Source organism: Loxodonta africana, chromosome 24 (genome assembly GCF_030014295.1).
Source record: "Loxodonta africana isolate mLoxAfr1 chromosome 24, mLoxAfr1.hap2, whole genome shotgun sequence".
NCBI classification, from domain to species: Eukaryota; Metazoa; Chordata; class Mammalia; order Proboscidea; family Elephantidae; genus Loxodonta; species Loxodonta africana.
The window spans coordinates 40,632,851-40,651,518 of NC_087365.1; the positions used below are offsets into that span (position 1 = coordinate 40,632,851).

Sequence of the window (18,668 nt, forward strand, 5' to 3'; positions counted from 1 at the left end):
CTCACATGTTATTTTTTGTTTTATAGGCCTTGTCTAATCTTTGTCTGAAAAGTAGGCTTTGGGAACAGTTTCAGTTCTGGGTTAGCAGAGTGTTTCAGGGGTCACAGTTTCATGGGTTCCTCCACTCTATGTCAGATCCGTAAGTCTGGTATTTTTTTTGTGAATTTGAATTCTGTTCTACATTTTCTCCTGCTCTGTTTGGGATTCTTCTGTTGTGATCCCTGTCAGATCGGTTATTGGTGGTAGGCAGGCACCATCTACTTCTTCTGGTCTCAGGCTGGTGGAGTCTTTGGTTCATGTGGTCTTTTAGTCTTTTGGGCTAATATCTTCCCGTGTCTTTGGTTTTCTTCATTCTCCTTTGCTCTGGATGGAATGGGACCGATAGATGTATCTCAGATGGCTGCTCGCAAGCTTTTAAGACCCCAGACGCTAGTCACCAAAGTGGGACGTAGAACATTTGCTTTATGAAATATGTTATGCCAACTGACCTAGATATCCCCCGTGACTATGGTGCCTGGTCCCCAGCCCCAGCTACTAGGTTCCGCAAAGTGTTTGGACATGTCTAGGTAACTTGTACAGTTTTGCTTTGGTCCAGTTGTGCTGACTTCCCCTATATTGTGTGTTGTCCTCCCCTTCACCAAAGTTGACACTTGGCTACCATCTAGTTAGTGATTTTCCCTCCCTCTCCTTCCCCACCCTCGTAACCATCAAAGAATGCTTTTTTCTGTGTGTAAACCTTTTCTTGAGTTCTTATAATAGTCGTCTCATACAATATTTGTCCTTTTGTGACTGACATTTCACTCAGCATAATGCCCTCCAAGTGTTTTGTGGATTCATCATTGTTCTTTATCATTGCATAGTATTCCACTGTATGTACCACAGTTTGTTTATGCGTTCATCTGTTGGTTAGCATTAGCTCATTTCTTTTTATTGCTGAGTAACGTGTCATCATACGAATGTACCCCAGTTTATTCCATTTATCTAGAACATCTTGATTGCTTCCAATGTTTGGCAATTATGAAAAAAGCTACTATAAACATTCATGTACAAGTTTTTATGCGGACATACATTTTTCAACTTATTTGGATAAATGCCTAGGAGCGTGATTGCTGAATCGTACATTTGGCCTATGTTTGACTTTGTAAGAAACTTCCAGACTGCCTTCCAAAGTGGCTGTAGCATTTCCCATTTCCATCTGCAGTGAATGAGAGTTCTTGAGGCTCTGTCTCCTCCAGAGCATTCGGTATTGTCAATGTTTTGGATTTTAGCCATTATAATAGTTGTATTTTTATAGACTTTATATATCTCATTGCTGTGTTAATTTGCAGTTCCCTAAGACCTGTGATCTGCTCCTGTAAAGATTTATTACAGCCTGGGACACTGTATGGGGCAGTTCTACTGTCACACAGGGCTGCTGTGAGTTGGAATGGATGGCACACAATGACATAGGATGTTCAGCATCTTTTCATATGTTTATTTGCCATCTGCATATCTCCTTTGGTAAGATGTCTGTTCAGATCTTTTGCCCATTTTATAATTGGGTTGTGTTCTTATTGTTAGAGTTTTAAGAGGTTTTTAAAAAGTATTTTGGATACAAATCCATTATCAGATATGCGTTTTGCAAATATTTTCTCCCAGTCTGTGGCTTGTCTTGTCATTCTCTTTATACACACACACACACATACATGTGTATGTAGATATGTATAATTTATCATAGTTTTGCTTCGGATTTTGCATTATCTCTTCCACTTGGTTTCCCAGTTCTCCATCCTCTTCTTCCATCCCTTTCCTAGTTCAGGAAAGTGTTTTATTCTATTCTATTCTATATTTGATTTTTTAGTTGCTTATTGTTTTTCCTGTTGTTGTGTATGTAGGTCGTGGCTCATCTTTTCCTGCAGTTCTGAGTGAACTGCAGCCTTTGCCTTCCTGGCTGTTGGGCTCCCTTGAGTGTCTTACTGCCTTTTCTCTGCCTTTCTGAAGCTCTCATTATCCACCAGGCTTGGGTCCAGCTGACAAGCTGGCTGTTCCTTGCTGTGCCCCAGGAGGGAACGCTGGGTTTCTCCATCTCGCAGTCTTGGGCAGGGAGGGATTCCACAGGTCCTCCAGGGCCACACAGGGAGCTGGCGCTGCCTCTCCCCAAGTGCATCCCTGTGCCAAGATCTACCTCCAGAACTGTGGTGATGTGATCCTCACCTAATGTGCTCTGCTGCGGGTCCCTACTGTCTGGCCCTGAGGGAGACCAAGTCCTAGCCCAGCCTGCTCAGTGAAGAGGCCCTGCCTAACCTGCCAGGCCTGGCTGCTGGCTGACCTGACGCTCTGCTGCAGTAGCATGTTTGCAGCTGGGACAGAGGGCAGCAGAGGGACTCTCAGGCTGCCACCCTTGCAGAGGTGTAACTGAAGAGAGCTTCTCGGGTTCCATGGATGTTGACGAGATGACTGGAACCAATCATCTCATGCAGGGTTATAAAAATATTTCAACCAAGAAAAAAAAAAAGAGCAAAGTGGAATTGATTTGAATAAAACACTGCTAGGCCTGTGATGATCCATCTAGCATGAGCAGAAAATTAAGTGATATTGAAAGTAGTTGAGGAGTTCTGAATATCTTCTGGTTTTGGTAATAATAAAGTTTTTAGAGGAAAGGAAAGAACCCTTGAATGCTCTCAATTCTGTTCTTGGCGCAATAGTATGAATTTACTAAAAGAATTTTCCAAACTTTGGAAGCAGGGTAAAGACGAAGAGGGCAGGAAGCTAGGTGATTTCTTTAAAACTCACTGGATTGGGCCTTGTTGTGCACCTTTCGTGAGTTTGATGGAGCAGCTTTTGGACACCATTTGAGTGCGGGAAGTTGTAGCAAATGATTCTACAAAACCTGCAGTTGATCAGTGTAGCCGATTGCCAGCACTGCTTCCAAATCTGAATTCATTTTTTCATTTGAAATTTCTTTGCCATCTAAGTGTCCCAGGAATTTTTTTCTGAAGTGCTTCAAAGTGAAACTATAGACATTTTCTTTGTCTTTAAAAACCAAAAAATGTTTATCATCTGAGAGACATTATGAATATTTCAAACCACTTGGGACAGAGTGGAAAAACTACGCCAGAAGGTAATTCTTAAGGACTTCAAACCTGAGAGATACTTCTTTCAGAAGAAAAGAACCTCTGGAATGAAATAAATGATGGCAATTTGGGTTATGTGTTTCTCCTCCTTTGTTCAGAAGAAATGTATGAAGTTAATATTTATTACAGAAAATAGGACCCTAAATTATCAAAGTTGAATTTACACTTACCTAGAAATGATCATGACAAAATGAAACAAATTTCTTGACTGCCTCAACCAGATGGAACAAAATAATAAATAGAAATGATCAAACATCTGCAGCTGCAAGACTTGTGCAGACTCGAGGCACTGCAGATCCCACAACTTGCGTTTTATAAAACCCTGAAAACATTGCTTAGGCTATGATAGCATCAACTTAATCGATCTTGGTGGCTTGTTGAGTTGACCCAGTCTTCACCACCCTGCTTCTTGGTCTCAGGGATTATACATGGCAGTGTAGAAAGCTCATTTTCTCCTCTTTGTTGCCTAGAAATCCACTTAGCCTGTCCTATGGAGTGAGAGCTTCTGGCCCTGATAGCTGATGAGTGGGACAAATCACAGCAGCCAGCGCTAACTGAGCCCTTGCTTTTCACCAGATGCAAACACTCTGAACTCATTAGTTCATTCAACCTTCAAGCAACCCCGAGGGAAGGGATTACTAGCCTCATTTTTTGAGTGAAGAAAATGAGGCTTACAGAGGTTAAGTGACTTGCACAAGTTCACACAGCAGGTAAGGCTTAAACCCAGAGCTGCGTGACTCCAAAGCCAGTGTAATAATTGTTATTTGTAACCAAACAGATGAAGAGCTGAGGCCCCTCTGACATCATGGATTCATCTGTATTTGCTGACATAAAAGAGATGTGCTACAAATTTAATTTCATTTCTAAGGGCTTTCCATTTCTCGAGGTATAATATATTTCATACATTTCAATATGACTGGACATTGGCATATAGTTGGTAAGCTCCCTCCTGAGTAGGGATGGCTGTGGAATGTCAGAACTGTTGTTGAGACGACATGAAGGAAATACATTGAAGAGAAATTTTATGAAATGATTCCTTTGACATTAAACAATAAATTATCCTGAATAAACAAACTGTGGAATATCCATATAATGGAATATTACTCAGCAATAAAAAGGAACGAGTTACTAATTCATGTAGCAACACAGACGAATCTCAAAAGCCTTCTCCTGGACAAAAAGAAGCCAGATGCAGAAGAGTGCATTGCATATGATTTCATTTACATGAAACTTTAGAAAAGGCAAACTGAATCTATGGTGGAAATAATCAGAATATTGGTTGCCTGTGAGGAAGTGGGGGGGAGCACTAACTGGGAAGGGGCATGGTGAAATATCAGGGTATATTCTATATAGTGATAGAGAGCGGTTCAAGTTACTCAGGAATTTGCATTTCTCAAGCTCACTGGAATAGTACTTAAGATTTGTACATTTCATTGCATGTCCATTTCACCTAAAAGAAAACCAGAGACGAATATTTCTTTCTTAAACAATTTTTATTGTGCTTTAAGTCAAAGTTTACAAATCAAGTCAGTCTCTCACACAAAAACCCATATACACCTTGCTACACACTCCCAATTATTCTCCCCCTAATGAGACAGCCCGCTATCTCCTTCCACTCTCTCTTTTCATGTCCTTTTCGCCAGCTTCTAATCCCCTCCACCCTCTCCTCTCCCCCCCAGGCAGGAGATGTCAACATAGTCTCAAGTGTCCACCTGATCCAAGAAGCTCACTTCTCACCAGCATCCCTCTCCAACCCATTGTCCAGTCCAATCCATGTCTGAAGAGTTGGCTTCGGGAATGGTTCCTGTCCTGGGGCAACAGAAGGTCTGGGGGCCATGACCACCGGGGTCCTTCCAGTCTCAGTCAGATGGTTAAGTCTGGTCTTATGAGAATTTGGGGTCTGCATCCCACTGCTCTCCTGCTCCCTCAGGGGTTCTCTGTTGTGTTCCCTGTCAGGGCAATCATCGGTTGTAGCCGGGTACCATCTAGTTCTTCTGGTCTCAGGATGATGTAGTTGCTGGTTCAGGTGGCCCTTTCTGAAGAGACAAATATTGAACTCTAGTTAATAATGTGCACGCAAAATGTACTGATGGTATCCACTGATGGATGAACAACAGATGGATAGATATGTGAAAATGCAAATGTTAACAACTGCAGAATCTAGGTGGTGGGTATAAATGAGCATCTGTTGTACAATTCTTTCAGCTTTTCTGTATGCTTTAAACTTTTCATCATAAAATGTTGGAGAGAAAAGATTTTTCAAAATCATCCATTTGGAAACGTTAGCCGACATTTCTCATAGAGTTTCTTCACTGTTAGATTCAGGTTCACTCATAGAAAGAACCACCATGGGCCCATGCCCAAGTCATTTGTGCTGCAGTGTCCCCTCTACCCCCCATCCCCCACACACTGTTTTAGTTCCAGTACACCCGTGTCCAGCAAGGGTGGGGTAGAAAGGCAATTCAGGGAGAGGCCAGAGGGTGCTAGAGAGTTCCAGGGACTAGCTAAGGTGTTCAGGATTGGTGTCCTAGGAAGCCAAGGTCCAGAGATGTTAAGTATTGCTCTTTAGAGTCTAGTCAGTCCATGCTCTTTTTTGTAAGCTAAGACGGCATCATTAGGCTCAGTGGGGGTGTTGGGGGGGGTATGTGAATGATATGCAGTTGGCAGCACACAGCAGGCACTCAAGTGTTTGCTGAATAATATGTTAGTAAATAAAATTGGAAAGGGGCCTTCCAAAGACATAAGCAACAGGAGACAGTGAAGTGGCATGTCTGAAGGGGGCAGTCTGCCCATCTCTGCCCCTGTGCATCTCTGGCCTAGCCTGAGATACTGGAGAAACACGCCTGGGTGAGGATGTTTGGTCTCTGGGTTCCTGGACAGCTTGGGTGAGGGCACTTTGTCACATTCTTAGGAGAAAGCACATCCCAAACAATTTCTTTTTCTAAAAACTCTGCGTTAACGGGTTCCAGATGTCCATTTGTTATATAATGGGGTTTGTTTTAATAGCGTCAACTTCCAGATGTGCAGCCTGGAATCAAGAAGCCCACTGGCCCCCTGAGGACGCTGTGAGCCAAGTCGAGAGCTGCCCGAGGGAAAAAGAAAGACTTACGTGCGGAACCAGGGATGGGAGAGGAGCTGGAGGTGCCTTCCCACTGCCCGCTGGGCCACTTGCCTGCCCAGCAGCTGTCCCTTCAACTGGAGGCAGGGAGAGTGGCTAGCCTCCTGTTTGTCAGCTCGGGGAGGCAGCTTGGGGAGTGTGCTTTGGAATCCCAGCGGCACCGGTCCTAGCTGGGTGATCTTGGTTAAAGTCACTTGGCCTTATTGAGGCTCACTGTCCTGGAATACAAAATGGGATAACCACCGTTCCACCTATAAGGGTCACTGTGAAGAATGAAATGTAATGGGTGGCACATGGGTTATTGGAAAGGCTTGGGTCTCCCCCTTTTGGTCAGAGTGGAAGGACCAGGGGCCTCATAACCCAGCACCCCCAACTCCCTCCACCAACCTGGGAAGCCCCTCGGTAGCACTGGTTGCCCTTTCCCTGGAACACTGGAAAAGAGCCAATCGTGGGAAGCTCACCACTTCCCCCGATGGCTTGTTCCATGGCCCTGTGGCTCCAAGAGATAGAACAGTCTTCCATTTGCTGTTTGCCAAGTCAAAGGAGGCCTCTGGGTGACCCCTAACTGGCCGAAGTTCTGCTCTCTGCATCCATGCTGAGCATGTCCATCCCTCTTCCATGATGGCCCTTCAGGTGTGGGAAGACAGCAACTGAGTTCCTCAAGCTTTCTTCTTAGGTGGCTGCAGCTATAACACCAGATGAATTAGAGATTACAGTGCTATCAAGAGAGATGTTAAAGAGCCAGAACAAGAAAAATCATAAAACGTGAATGAGGACACAAGAGACGGACATGCCAGTACTCATAATGGGAAAACTTGCTACCAGAAAGAAGATAATCATCCTCAAATTAATCTAGAAATGTAATGCAATTCCAACAAAATTTCAACCAAATTGAAGGGAGCAATATAAATAAATCTATAAATGCAATGCAATTTCAACAAAATCCAAATTGGAGGGGTAATATAAAGTTCAAGAGTCCCTAGGTGGCACAACTAGTTAAGTGCTAGACTACTAGCTGAAAGGTGACAGATTGAACTCACCTAGAGGTGCCTTGGAAGATAGGCCTGGCAATCTGTTTTCAAAAGGCCACAGCCTTGAAAACCCTGTGGAATGAAGTTCTACTCTACACACATGGGGTTGCCATGAGTCAGAATCAACAGCAATTAATGACAACAAAATAAAATTCAAAAGAAAAACCAGTATAGAATAGTCAAGACATTCCTGAAAATGAAGAACGATAAGTAGGATTTACCCTTTTACATGGTAAACATATAGTAAAACTATACTACTTTAAACAATGTGGTACTAGCACCAGAACAGCGGAGAAATAAATAGCACTGAAAATTGAAAAGTTCAGAAATAGATCCATCTATGAATGAGAATAAGGAGCCCTGGTGGCACATTGGTTAAGCGCTTGGGTGCTAACTGAAAGGTCAGCATTTCAAACCCACCAGCTGCTCTGTGGGAGAAATATGTGGCAGTCTGCTTCTGTAAAGATTATAGCCTTCGAAACCCTCTAGGGCAGTTTTACTCTGTCCTATAGAGTCGATATGAATTGGAACTAACTCGATGGCAATGGATTTTTGCTATGGATGAGAATGTGAAATGTAGTAAAGAAGTGCAATAATCGAAAACTAAAAAAAATACAAAATTTTAACAGTGGTTACCTTTGGGGAAGAGGGGCTTGGCACAGGAGAGTAGTGAGGGAGAGAGATGTTTTTCATTTTGTATTTTTCAGGATCGTTTGATTTTTCCAACCTTATATATGTGCTACTTTTTCTTAATGCCAGGATATGTTATCTGGAGATTTTGATCCATTTTGGATTTTGTCTTTGTACACCTCTGTATTTAAGAAAAACCTAGTAAGTGTTATAACACTCATAAAAGGACATGTAACAGACTGTTTGTTAATGGTTGTTATCTCTGGGAGATGGGCCCAGGGGAGCTTTCAATTTTCAAAGCCATGTATTTTCATAACATTTGAACGACAACAACTACTACTTCTCCTCTTCCTTTTCCTCTCTCCTTCTCCTTTCCCTTTTCTTTTCCTCCTCCTCCTTTTTCTAAACAGCAAGTATGATTTTAAAAATCGAGGAGAGGGGAATGAAAATTTGAAGCAAGTAAACAAACCAGTGGAGAAATGATGGATGACTCAATAAATAGGATTGGACAACTGGCTAACAATTCGGAAAAAATAAAGTTAGATTCCTACCTTACACCAAAATAAACTGCAGATGGTTTAAAGATTTAAATGTTAAAAGTTAAACCATAAAAGAGCTTGAATACTTGTACAAATTTAGGACAGGAAACAACTTTCTAAGACGATGTCGAATGAAAAGATTGATAGATTTGACAACATAAAAATATAAGGCTTCTTTCCATCAAAATGGAAACCCTCGTGGCACAGTGGTTAAGAGCTACGGCTGCTAACCAAAAGGTGGGCAGTTCGAATCCACCAGGTGCTCCTTGGAAACTCTATGGGGCAGTTCTACTCTGTCCTCTAGGGTTGCTATGAGTCAGAATCGACTCAACAGCAACAGGGTCCATCAAAACGAAATAAGCTGAATTAACAGATAAAGGTCAAACTGTGAAGAAAAGTGACAGACGAGATAGTTATGTAACAACGGATCAAGAACCTTAATAAACAAAGAGTTCTTATAAGAATTCCCGCCTCATCTAATTTTTTAAAATCCTTAAAGAGGAGAATCTCTCCATAATGAAACCAGTTTCCTTGGGAAGATGAAGGTGGGCTGAGTCAGAACATTCAGAATGGAGCTGATACCTCAGGGGGGCAGATCCAGGGCCAGCATTGGATACCCTGATGTGGCAGGGAGTCCCTAGTCTCCCTGACATTCACAATCCTGAAAAAAACAAAACAAAACCCCAAACAAACCAGTTGCCATTGAATTGACTCTGACTCCTGGTGACCCCATGTGTATCAGAGTAGAACTGTGGGTTTTCAGTGGCTGGTTTTTCGAAGTAGATGACCAGCCCTTTCTTCCAAGGTGCCCCTGGGTGGACCTGAACTGCCAAACTTTCGGTTAGCCCTCTACCTGGTGCCAATTTCCAGCCCAGACATACCTTTCTGTGGGCAATGTACAGGCCCTGATATATATCCTGCCACCAGCACATCTAACATTTTGTCACTCCTCCACACAGGGATTTCCCCATTTCCATGATGTTGCACATGCTGGTCCCTCTGCCTGGCTCACCCACTCTCATTGCTACCTGAAAAAATAACCCTACTACTCCTTCAAGACTCAGTCTTATGTCACCTGCTCTACAAAACCTTCTTTGACCCTAGTGCCCCAAGGGTCGCTGAGTAGAAATTGACTCCACGGTAACGGGTTTGGCTTGGGGTTTAGTGCTCCAAGGAGCTCCCCATGGGCTTCTATAGTGCCTGTCCGTCATTCTATCCAGCACTTGTAATACCGAATTCTAATTTTTTGCTCACCTGTCTGGATCTGTTGCTAGACTATGGGCGTCTTTAGACAGAGGGTTTCCATGGACCCCCTCCCCCTCTCTAGATCTGGTATGGGGCAGGTGCTCAAACCAATATTTCAAAAACAAACATTTCATAAACAAATTCATCATACTTTGGGTGACAGACACTCCCCATGCATGGTTAGTTGAGTTTCAGTCAATTTATTTCCTAAAACAGTACAATTTTATTAAAGCTAAAGACGCAAGTTATTTAACTATTATGTATTTACGAGAAATACATTAAAAGAGAGGTCCCAAGTTACAGTTAGATCAAAAGAAAGAACTACACCAGGGGGCAGTGGTACCTGAATGCACTAGAACTATTCAAAGTCCTTGCTGAAAGTCTAAAATGTTAGAGAAGAGGAACCTTAGGGGGCAGTGAGTTTATGTTAATGGGGGAGGAACAACTTGGAAAAGGAGGGCGAGAATGGTTGCACAACTCCAAGAATGTAATCAGTGTCACTGAATTGTACATGTAGAAACGGTTGGGGTATGTTTTGCTGTGTATATTCTCAACAACAACAAAATAAAATGAAAAAAAAAGTCAACTGCTGAGTCCAAAAACAATGGGCTCACATCAGGCTCTGTTCCCTGCTTGAGATCCTCACAGCCCACAGGAGGACCGCTCTGTGGGAGAAGGAGACATGACTGCGATGTTTCAAAGTCTCGTGGTGGCGCAAAGAAGGAAGTCATGTCTGAGCTTGCGGGGTGATTACAGCTCTCTGGGGAGACATGGGAGACACGTGATGCCAAGGCCACAAAAGCAGCATGTGATGTGGGAACTGGAGCTTGGGGCAGAGATCTTTGCCTACTTAGTGCTGACTCTCTAGCACCCAGAACAGCATCTGGCACACAGTAGGCCTTCAGCAAACAATTGTTAAATGAATGATAGACCTGGAAATAGTCCTGGAATAGTCCTGAAGAGGGGGTGTGCCCTGAGATGGGCATTATCTCTGGAAGGTCTCCTGAGGCTAAATCCTTTCCTTGAGCTAGACTGTTCTCAGTGGAGATTAGGGCCTTCCCAATACCCAGGTCTAGGGAGCGGAGGTCAGGTGGGGCCTGGGGCAGGGGAGGAGGAGTGAGAGTCACCCCCAGACTGTGATGAGGAGGCTCAGAGGGGCCCTCGGCACCTGGGGGCCAAGGCAGGGACCGCAGGAGGCAGGAAAAGGGCAAAAAGGAAGAGGGGCTGTCTTAGTTTCCTGGGGCTGACATAAGAAAACACCACAAGTGGGTGGCGTTTAAGAACAGACATGTATTGTCTCACCGTTCTGGAGGCTAGAAGTCCAAATCAGGGTATCGCCTGTGTTGGTTCCTTCTGAGGATTCTGAAAGAGGAAGGTTCCACACCTCTTTCCTAGCTTCTGGTTTCTGCCAGCAGTCATTGGTAGTCCTTCGCTGTGTGTACGTGTATCTTTACATGGTGTGTCCCCCCCCCGCCCCCGTGTGATTCTGATTTGTGTCTGTTCCCCCTTCACAGTTACAGAGGTTGTTCCAACACATGGTTGCCCCGTGTGACAGAGCGGAACTGCCCCATAGAGTTTTCTTGGATGTAATCTTTATGGAACCAGATCACTAGGTCTTTCTCCCACAGAATCACTGGCAGTGTTTGAACTGCCAACGTTTTGCTTAGCAGCCATTTGTTTAACCCTTGTGCAACCAAGGCACTTTAGTACAGGGGTTACAACTTCAATATATCTATTTGGGGGACACAGTTCAATCTATAACAGGCTCCAAAGACTGCAGCCCCTGTAGACCGGGCCTGGATCCTGCCCTCCTCCCTGGGGCCAGAGAGACAATAGGGTCCTGGGTGGGGTGCTAGCCTGAGAGATCCAGCCCAGCTTTGCCGAGTGGGGTGAGCCCAAACCCAGAAGACGACGTGCATACCGAGAAGGCCCCTGGGTGCTGAGGACTCAGTGAAGTCAACCTGCCCCCATTTTCAGCACGGACCACGCACCAGGCACTGCAACAGGAGCTGGAATTCCTGGCCCAGAGAGGTTAGGTATGTTCTCAAAGTCACCCAGCTAGACAGTGACATCTTTATCTAACTGCAGAGCCTGACCTTTGTCCACTCTGCTAAAAGAGGTGAGGGCAGTTGCGAAAAAAAAAAAAAAGATTCTTCCAGACCGTATTCAAAAGAGAAATAGTTATAGTAATTAAAAAAAAAAGGGTTGTTTTGGACTTCTTCTGTTTCTTAAAAGTGAATTAACAATTCATATTTCTTCTCTAAACAAAAAGTTTCTTGTTCTTTCTCAAAAATGTTTTTTCTCTTTTTTATTTCATGATGCCTGTAACAGCTGAAGTATCTGAATAATGAAATAAATATATATTTTTTAATGTAAATTTTTTTTCATTAAAAAGGCACATGGCAGGCGTGGAGCTGGGCCAGAGCTGCCTCAGTCTGGGCTAGCATAGCGCCAGGGCTAGGGGTCAGGAGCACAGTGTCATTCTGGAGTTAGGGCCAGACCAGGGTCAGGGGTCAGACCGGTCAGGCCTGGGAACCACTGGCTCCCCGGGCTCTGTGCAGGCAGGCACCATGTTCCGGGGCTGGCGGCACGGCCTGCTGAAGCACCCACTCCCTCATCCCCCAGTCCCTGGCCTGGCCTGACCTTGCTCCCCAGGGCGAGGAACTGGCCTGGCCCTTATCCTGGAGGAGGCTGCAGCTGCAGGTCCCAGCAGACAAAGGCGCTTTCTTTCCCAGCACAAGGTCTTGATTGCATGGTGCCTTGGATCCAAAAGCTCCTGTGAAGGAACTGGTTCCCTCCCTGTGTGTGCGTGTGCGTGTGCGTGTATGTGTGTGTGCATGTGTGCGCTGGGCCAAGGGAGCTGGTTGGGTGTTCAAGCCCTCCCTTCCTCCTGGGCTGGCATTTCTCCGTCTGCATCCTTGTGTACGTCTTTAGGCGTCTATGTATGTACTACGTGTTTGTGTATGTGTGACCATGTAGAAGCATGTCGCTGTGTGTGTGGCTGCCTGTGTATACACACTGTGGGCTTGTTTCATGTGTGACACCTGGTATCAGACCCCACCTCTGCTTCCTCTGGCTGTGCCAGCCATTCCCACCCACCCTTGGTTGCTGCTCTGGGGCTCTGCAGCATGCAAGGCCTCCTTAACTGTCCCCCTGCCATGACCCCACCCACTGCCCCCGCCTCTGCATTTGTCTGTGAACAACCTGGCCTCTTTCAGCTCTGGGAGGAAGACAGGTTCGCACAGCTTGGCTTGGCCCACACACTTTCTAAAAGTTCCCTGGCTCCCTGCCGAACTCTTTATAAAAAGTCTCATGGGGAATAGCCTAACAGGAAAGTAGGGACCCTGCGTGGGGGGCTCAGGACCCCCGCTGTAAACTCCGTGATGAAATGGGAGCATCAGTCAGCCGAGCTTAGCCAGAGAGGGGGCCACAGCCTGAGGCTGAGCTTAGTCTGAGGACTCCCCACCCCAAAGAGGGAGGCGGCATCTCAGGGTTTCATGCCCAGGGTAGCAGTGCTGGGAGGGTACCCAGGGGTCAGGCAGCTCAAGCTCTACTGAGCAGATGGGAAAGGTGAGGCCCAGAGAGGTACCCCAAGCCACTCAGGGAGCCTGAGCCCCTCCTGGGCATCCTGCTGCCCCTGGTCACTCCCCACCCCTCTTCCCTACTTCCACTCCCTGTGGATAACCCTGGGTCGACTTCACGGCCTCACAGTCGCAGGCTCTGAGGCCCGGCTGCCTCTTGCCCTTGGCCTGCAGGGAGCCCAAAGCCTCACGACTCCAAATCAGAACGTTGGTGTTTGAGGAGCATTGACATCATAGGGTGGGTTTTACCTACTGCTGACCTGACTTGGGGTGCAGAGGATCTCCAACTGGTTTTTCCCAGCCCCATGGAAGCACAGGTGTGGAAGCTTTCTGCACTGCTATCCAGGATTCAACTTCCATCCAGGCAGGAGTCTGACAGGTATCCCAGGAGTTTGATAGGAGGGCTGTCCAATGGAGTAAAGAGAAGTGCCCCTGAGTGCCTGGGCAGCTGCTGAAGAAGGCATCCACAAGCACTGAGAGCAGGGCTGGAGAGGAGCCCAAAAGTCTGCTGCTGGGACTTGGCTCCAGGAGGCTCCTGGGTGCTGGAAATCAACAGGACTCACTCAAGAAGTCCTTCGATTCTTTAGGTCTAGTCCCCGCCAACCCTGACTAGCCTCTCTCCCTCTCCTCTTCCCTTTAGGAATGTTCTAGACATGAGGAGAGACAGTACTGGGAAGCTTTGCTCTTACCTATGTGTCCAGGCTAGCGGCTGGCCTTTCACCTCGAAAGCCAGGTAGAGAATGTTCTCTTTACTGTCCTCTGTCATGTCACAACAATCAGGGTCAGATTAACCAGTAAGCAAGGTACGCACAGGCTTACATGAATCAAGTCCATGTGTCTCGTCCATGAGAAACGAGCACAGACCGACTGGCTTAGCTCAAAGGGGAGACTGGAGCCAAAGAGTACAAGGAATAACCGATCACTAAAAAACAGGTCAGGATTTCAATAATATTGTGCTACCATGGTTGACCATGTACAGAGATACCACATTTGGGTTGACATTTTATTTCTTTTAAACTCTTGTTTCTTACAGAGGCTGGGGTGCCCGGGCTGGTGAGGTTCGGGCCATGGAATGTGGCCCCTCCTCCTTGGGCCTCTGTCGGGGGTGCTGGGTTGTGTGTGGTGTCGGCAGGGGCTCTGAATCTTCCTGCACCCTCACCTTCTTGCCTCTCCATTCCCTCCATACGTGCGATATTAATTACCCCCAACTTGTCTGGGGAGAGAAAGAAAATAGCTGCAGGGGCTTAGCTGGTAAGAGTATCTGCTCCTCTGTCCTTTCTCTCTCAGATGCACACCAGCACAAGCATAGTGAGAAAGGAGTGCTGGGGTTGAGAGCCCTTTTCTTCACATACATATGTCCTGCTTCTTGACGCTGTCAATGGATTGGGGCAAGGGTAGGAGGGCCCTCCAACCTGGGGGACCCAGGGGTTGGGGGCTTTCCTCAGGCCCCTAAAGCCCATCCCATAAAGGCACTCACTTACCCATGCCTTGGCAGCCCTTCCGGCTTGTTGCCGGCCTGGAAAGTCTGGGAGCTGTGAATGGAAAAGGCTGGATCAGAGCTGGAGTGGGGATGGGGTGGGGGCCGGGGGAGGGTTGGAGTGGTGTCTAGAGTTTTCCTGGTCTAGCTTCTCCGAGGGCTGAGCCAGGAAAGAGCTTAACACCTCTGCGGCCCTGAGTCACTGCCAGCTCCCGGTCGGCCAGGGTCCTTCCCTGAGCCTTCTCCTCCTCACCCCACTCATACCTGGAGGGTGGTCAGACAAGATCGCTCACTCTTTGGGAGTCCCTGAGGATTCTCAGGGAGCCCAGATGATGTGCTGCCATCCTGAGGGGGTGGCATAACAGGGTCACACACCCAGTGGGGAGCCACCTAGGGGCCTAATAAGAGAATACACGTGGGGCCTCAGAGGACTTTGCCAAGTTGTGCGGTCCAGCCTCCCATGCCACAGGGCTTGTCCTCAGCATCTCCCCATGTGGCATTGCAGCACCCTCCTGGATGTCCCCCAGGGTGGAATGCTTACCCCCACCCCCCTGGGCTGCCAGGCCAGCACTGCACTGACCCAAACTCTGGAGCCTTTCTTGTGTCCTACTTCTGAGAGCCAGCTGGACACCCTTGGGGAGGCACGGGACTGGGCAGGACAGCCAGCTTCCTTTAAATGCATCCTGAGTGTGTGTTCCCACTCGTCACCTGCTGGCTGTATCAGGAGCCTGTTAATGCCCTGGGCTCTGCAGTTACTCACGTGGCAAGCCTGTGCTCTGTGCCCTGGGCCCAGCCTGCAGACACATATCTGTCTGCCCAGCGGTTCTGTTTTCTTAATTGAATTTGATGCACACATTTAAAAACCAGGAAATTTCACATAAATACCTGAATTTCCATCCTCTGTTGGAAAAAAAAAAAAAAAAGCCAGCTATCAGGCAACACAGAGTCCACATTCCTACATGGCATCAATTGGCTACAGCCGACAGCAGCTGACCCTCTTACTCAGGGCAAGCGATATTTGATTTCCATGGCCCCCACTGCTTCCTACTGTCCTAAGTCTGACCTACATCACTCATGGGTGTCACCTGCCTCACCCGGTAAGCATGTGAGTTTACAGACCCTGCTACATATTGTGAAGAGCCCAGGAACCTCCCTAGGCAGAAACAGATCTGCTTTGGTCCCCTTTGGGAGCAGCCATTCAGGCAGGGACAAATGCCCACAGCATTCCACCTCATCCACCAACAGGAAAAAATACCAAGAGCTGCCCTCTTCATCCAACCAGTAAAAGCCAACTCATGGCGACCCCATGCGCGTCAGAGTAGAGCTGTGCTCCATGAAGTTTTCAATGATTTTTTGGAAGTACATCTCTAGGCCTGTCTTCCAAGGTGCCTCTGGTTGGACTCGAACCTCCAGCCTTTTCAGTTAGCAGCTGAGCGCGTTAACCATTTTCACCACCTAGGGACTCCCTTCATTCAACAGTCAACCCAGAAAGGGGTGGGAGGTGAATGCAGCTTGACTTGTTCTTGGTAAACCCAAATACATCTTTAAAAATTCCTTCTACAATTTTGCCCACTCAGGTTGATGTCAAATTTACTAGGCCGTAGTTGGTTGAATCCCTTGTCTTTCTTTTCTGAAAACCGCAGCACTTCCTCTCTCACCTCCCCACACCTCTGCCACCCCCACCCATGCCCTCCGATGGCAGCCGCCATCTCAGCAATCCAGTCAACGTCTCAAGTCCCTCTACCTGGTGTTGAGTGAGTAGAGGCAGTTTAATAGTTGCTTGGGACAGCCCTGTCCCACCACCAGATTCTGGGGTCCCCAATAGCAGGACGGTGTCGCATCTGTCTCCCCGAGCACAGCCTAGCTTTGCACACAGTAGGAGAGACTTGGAATCCCTCAAGCTGTTTCCAAGAGCCCAGAGCCTTTGGAACGCCTGCTCCCCAGCTCTGTTAAATGAGGGTCAAGTTGGCTGTGGTGTGGGGCCAACAAGACATGCTTACTGCCCTCAGTCACAGGTTGTGGGAGGGTGAGATGGGAACTCACTCCCTCCCTGCACAGACTCTGCCCCAGCTGCTCTTTCCTATCTTCCTCCGAGTCCGGCTTCCTAGTATGTGGCACCTAGTCAGCCTGGGTCAGGGCACCTGATGCAGCGTCAGACCCACTGCTTCCTTGGACTAAACTCCCCATGTTGGGCATGCCTGTTACTTGGGCTCCAGGGGGAACATGACCAATGTGTGGCGTGTGGCTCATCTGCCAGGGAGGCCTCCCCATGGCTCTCTCTGCAGGTAGGCTGGCCCTCAGGCCACCTGCTGATAAACTCTGACTGGCTCCTTTCCAGGTCGTGGGCGGTTTTGCCTCTGGTCTTTATACCAAGGCTGAAAGTCTCCCTCTGCCTGTGTCCTCCTGGCCTTCCTCTTCCTGCCTCCTCCCTCTTGCCAGCATCTTGAAGTCTACCCTCCTCTTCTGCTCACAAACAGGACCCTGTGAGAATTAGGAAGGGCAGCACAGGGCAGCTCTTACTTTGCCTCCAAAGTGCAAGTATCCCCCAGGGCTTGGTGGCGGCCCCTCAGGAGGCATGCCCGAAGTTCAGTGTCTCTTTGAAGTCTGTTTTATAGTAAAAGTAGACGTGGATCTTATATTCTACTGTATGCTTCACGTATATACAAAACCATATTTGAGTTACTGTAGGAACATCATAAATTATTTAGTTTTGAATTGAATCGGTGAATAAAATTGATGCTCTAGGACAGGGACCTGGGAATGTTTTCTGTAAAGCACCAGAGGGTGGATATTTCAGGTTTTTCGGGCCATATGGTCTCTGGGGCAACTGCTCAACTCTGCTGTTATAGTGTGAAAACAGCCATGGCTTGGCTATGAGCGAGGCTATGGGCCAATTAAACTTTAATTTGGATTTCTTGTAATCATCAGGTGTCTCGAAATATTTTCTTTTTAAAATTGTAAAACCATAGCTCATGGGCTGTACAAAAAAATGCAATGAGTCGGGCTTAGCCCCGGGGCTATAGTTTGCTGACTACGCTCTAGGTTGAACCTGCAGCTTCACATACAAAGCCAAGGCCTGAAGTAAGAACCTTCGAATTTGGTAATCAGACCCACCTCTAAACTGCAGTGCTACTGCAGGCAGATGACAACTGACCTGAGGCTGCCTCCTCCTCTGGAGAACATGGTTTGGAATGGGCTCAAGCATGGCAAGGCTTGGCATAGTGACCAGCAGATTGGCAGCCCCTAAGCGGAGCAGTGGCTGCCACATTGCTCTTCCTTCACCGACAGCCTCTGGTGGTGCATGTGCTGACTAGAGGAAGGTCAAGGCCAGAACTTGGTGGATGATCCAGGAACACCACAGGGGGAGAGGGGAGCAGTTTTCCCACCAGAAAGCTGCATTGCTGCTTTCCCAACTGGGATTTCTGGCCCCGTTTCCTGGTGGTTACTCACACTTACTGGCTGAAATTAAGTTCAGCCTCTAGGGATTGCTATCAGGGAAGCCCATTTTATGTTATCTGCACGTTCCCTCTCTCCTCCCAGCCTCAGTAGCTTTTCCACCTGCCAAAGTTGGACGCTGCTTCTCCTGTGACCCATTGGCCCTGGGTTGGAGAGCCCAAGCATTCAGACACCCAGGAGGTCCCCAAGGCCTCCCAACATCACCATGGCCGGGACAGGAAGGAAATACTTTTTTCCCTGGATAGCTCTAGACCCAAGGCAGCATGGGCCAGAAGAGTCCGTCCCCTTGCTCATCGTTAGGTTTAATGCTATTTTATTAAACTGTACTACTGAGGGGCAGCCAACTCCAGGCCTCAGGTGAAAGACACCCATCCTAGCTCCCCTATTGGCCAGTTCCATCATTTGTATAAAACGGTTAACAGCCGTATTTAGTTATTGTGGAGATTGAGAATATGGCCATAAGGCACTTAGCACATGC

The 18,668-nt window shown here is 47.2% G+C and overlaps 1 long non-coding RNA gene across 2 annotated transcripts; it reads right to left on the reverse strand.

Annotated features, from left to right (window-relative positions):
- Positions 1–723: 723 nt before the first annotated feature.
- LOC135228613 (uncharacterized) lies at positions 724–11,795 on the reverse strand. Of its 2 annotated transcripts, none has more exons than XR_010319283.1 (3): positions 10,979–11,795; positions 6,223–6,917; positions 724–5,149 (listed from the first exon to the last, which is right to left on the reverse strand). It is a non-coding gene; the product is annotated as an uncharacterized LOC135228613 (long non-coding RNA). The 2 variants fall into 2 exon arrangements; XR_010319282.1 differs by having other exon boundaries at positions 7,899–11,792.
- Between the last annotated feature and the right edge of the window lie 6,873 nt (positions 11,796–18,668).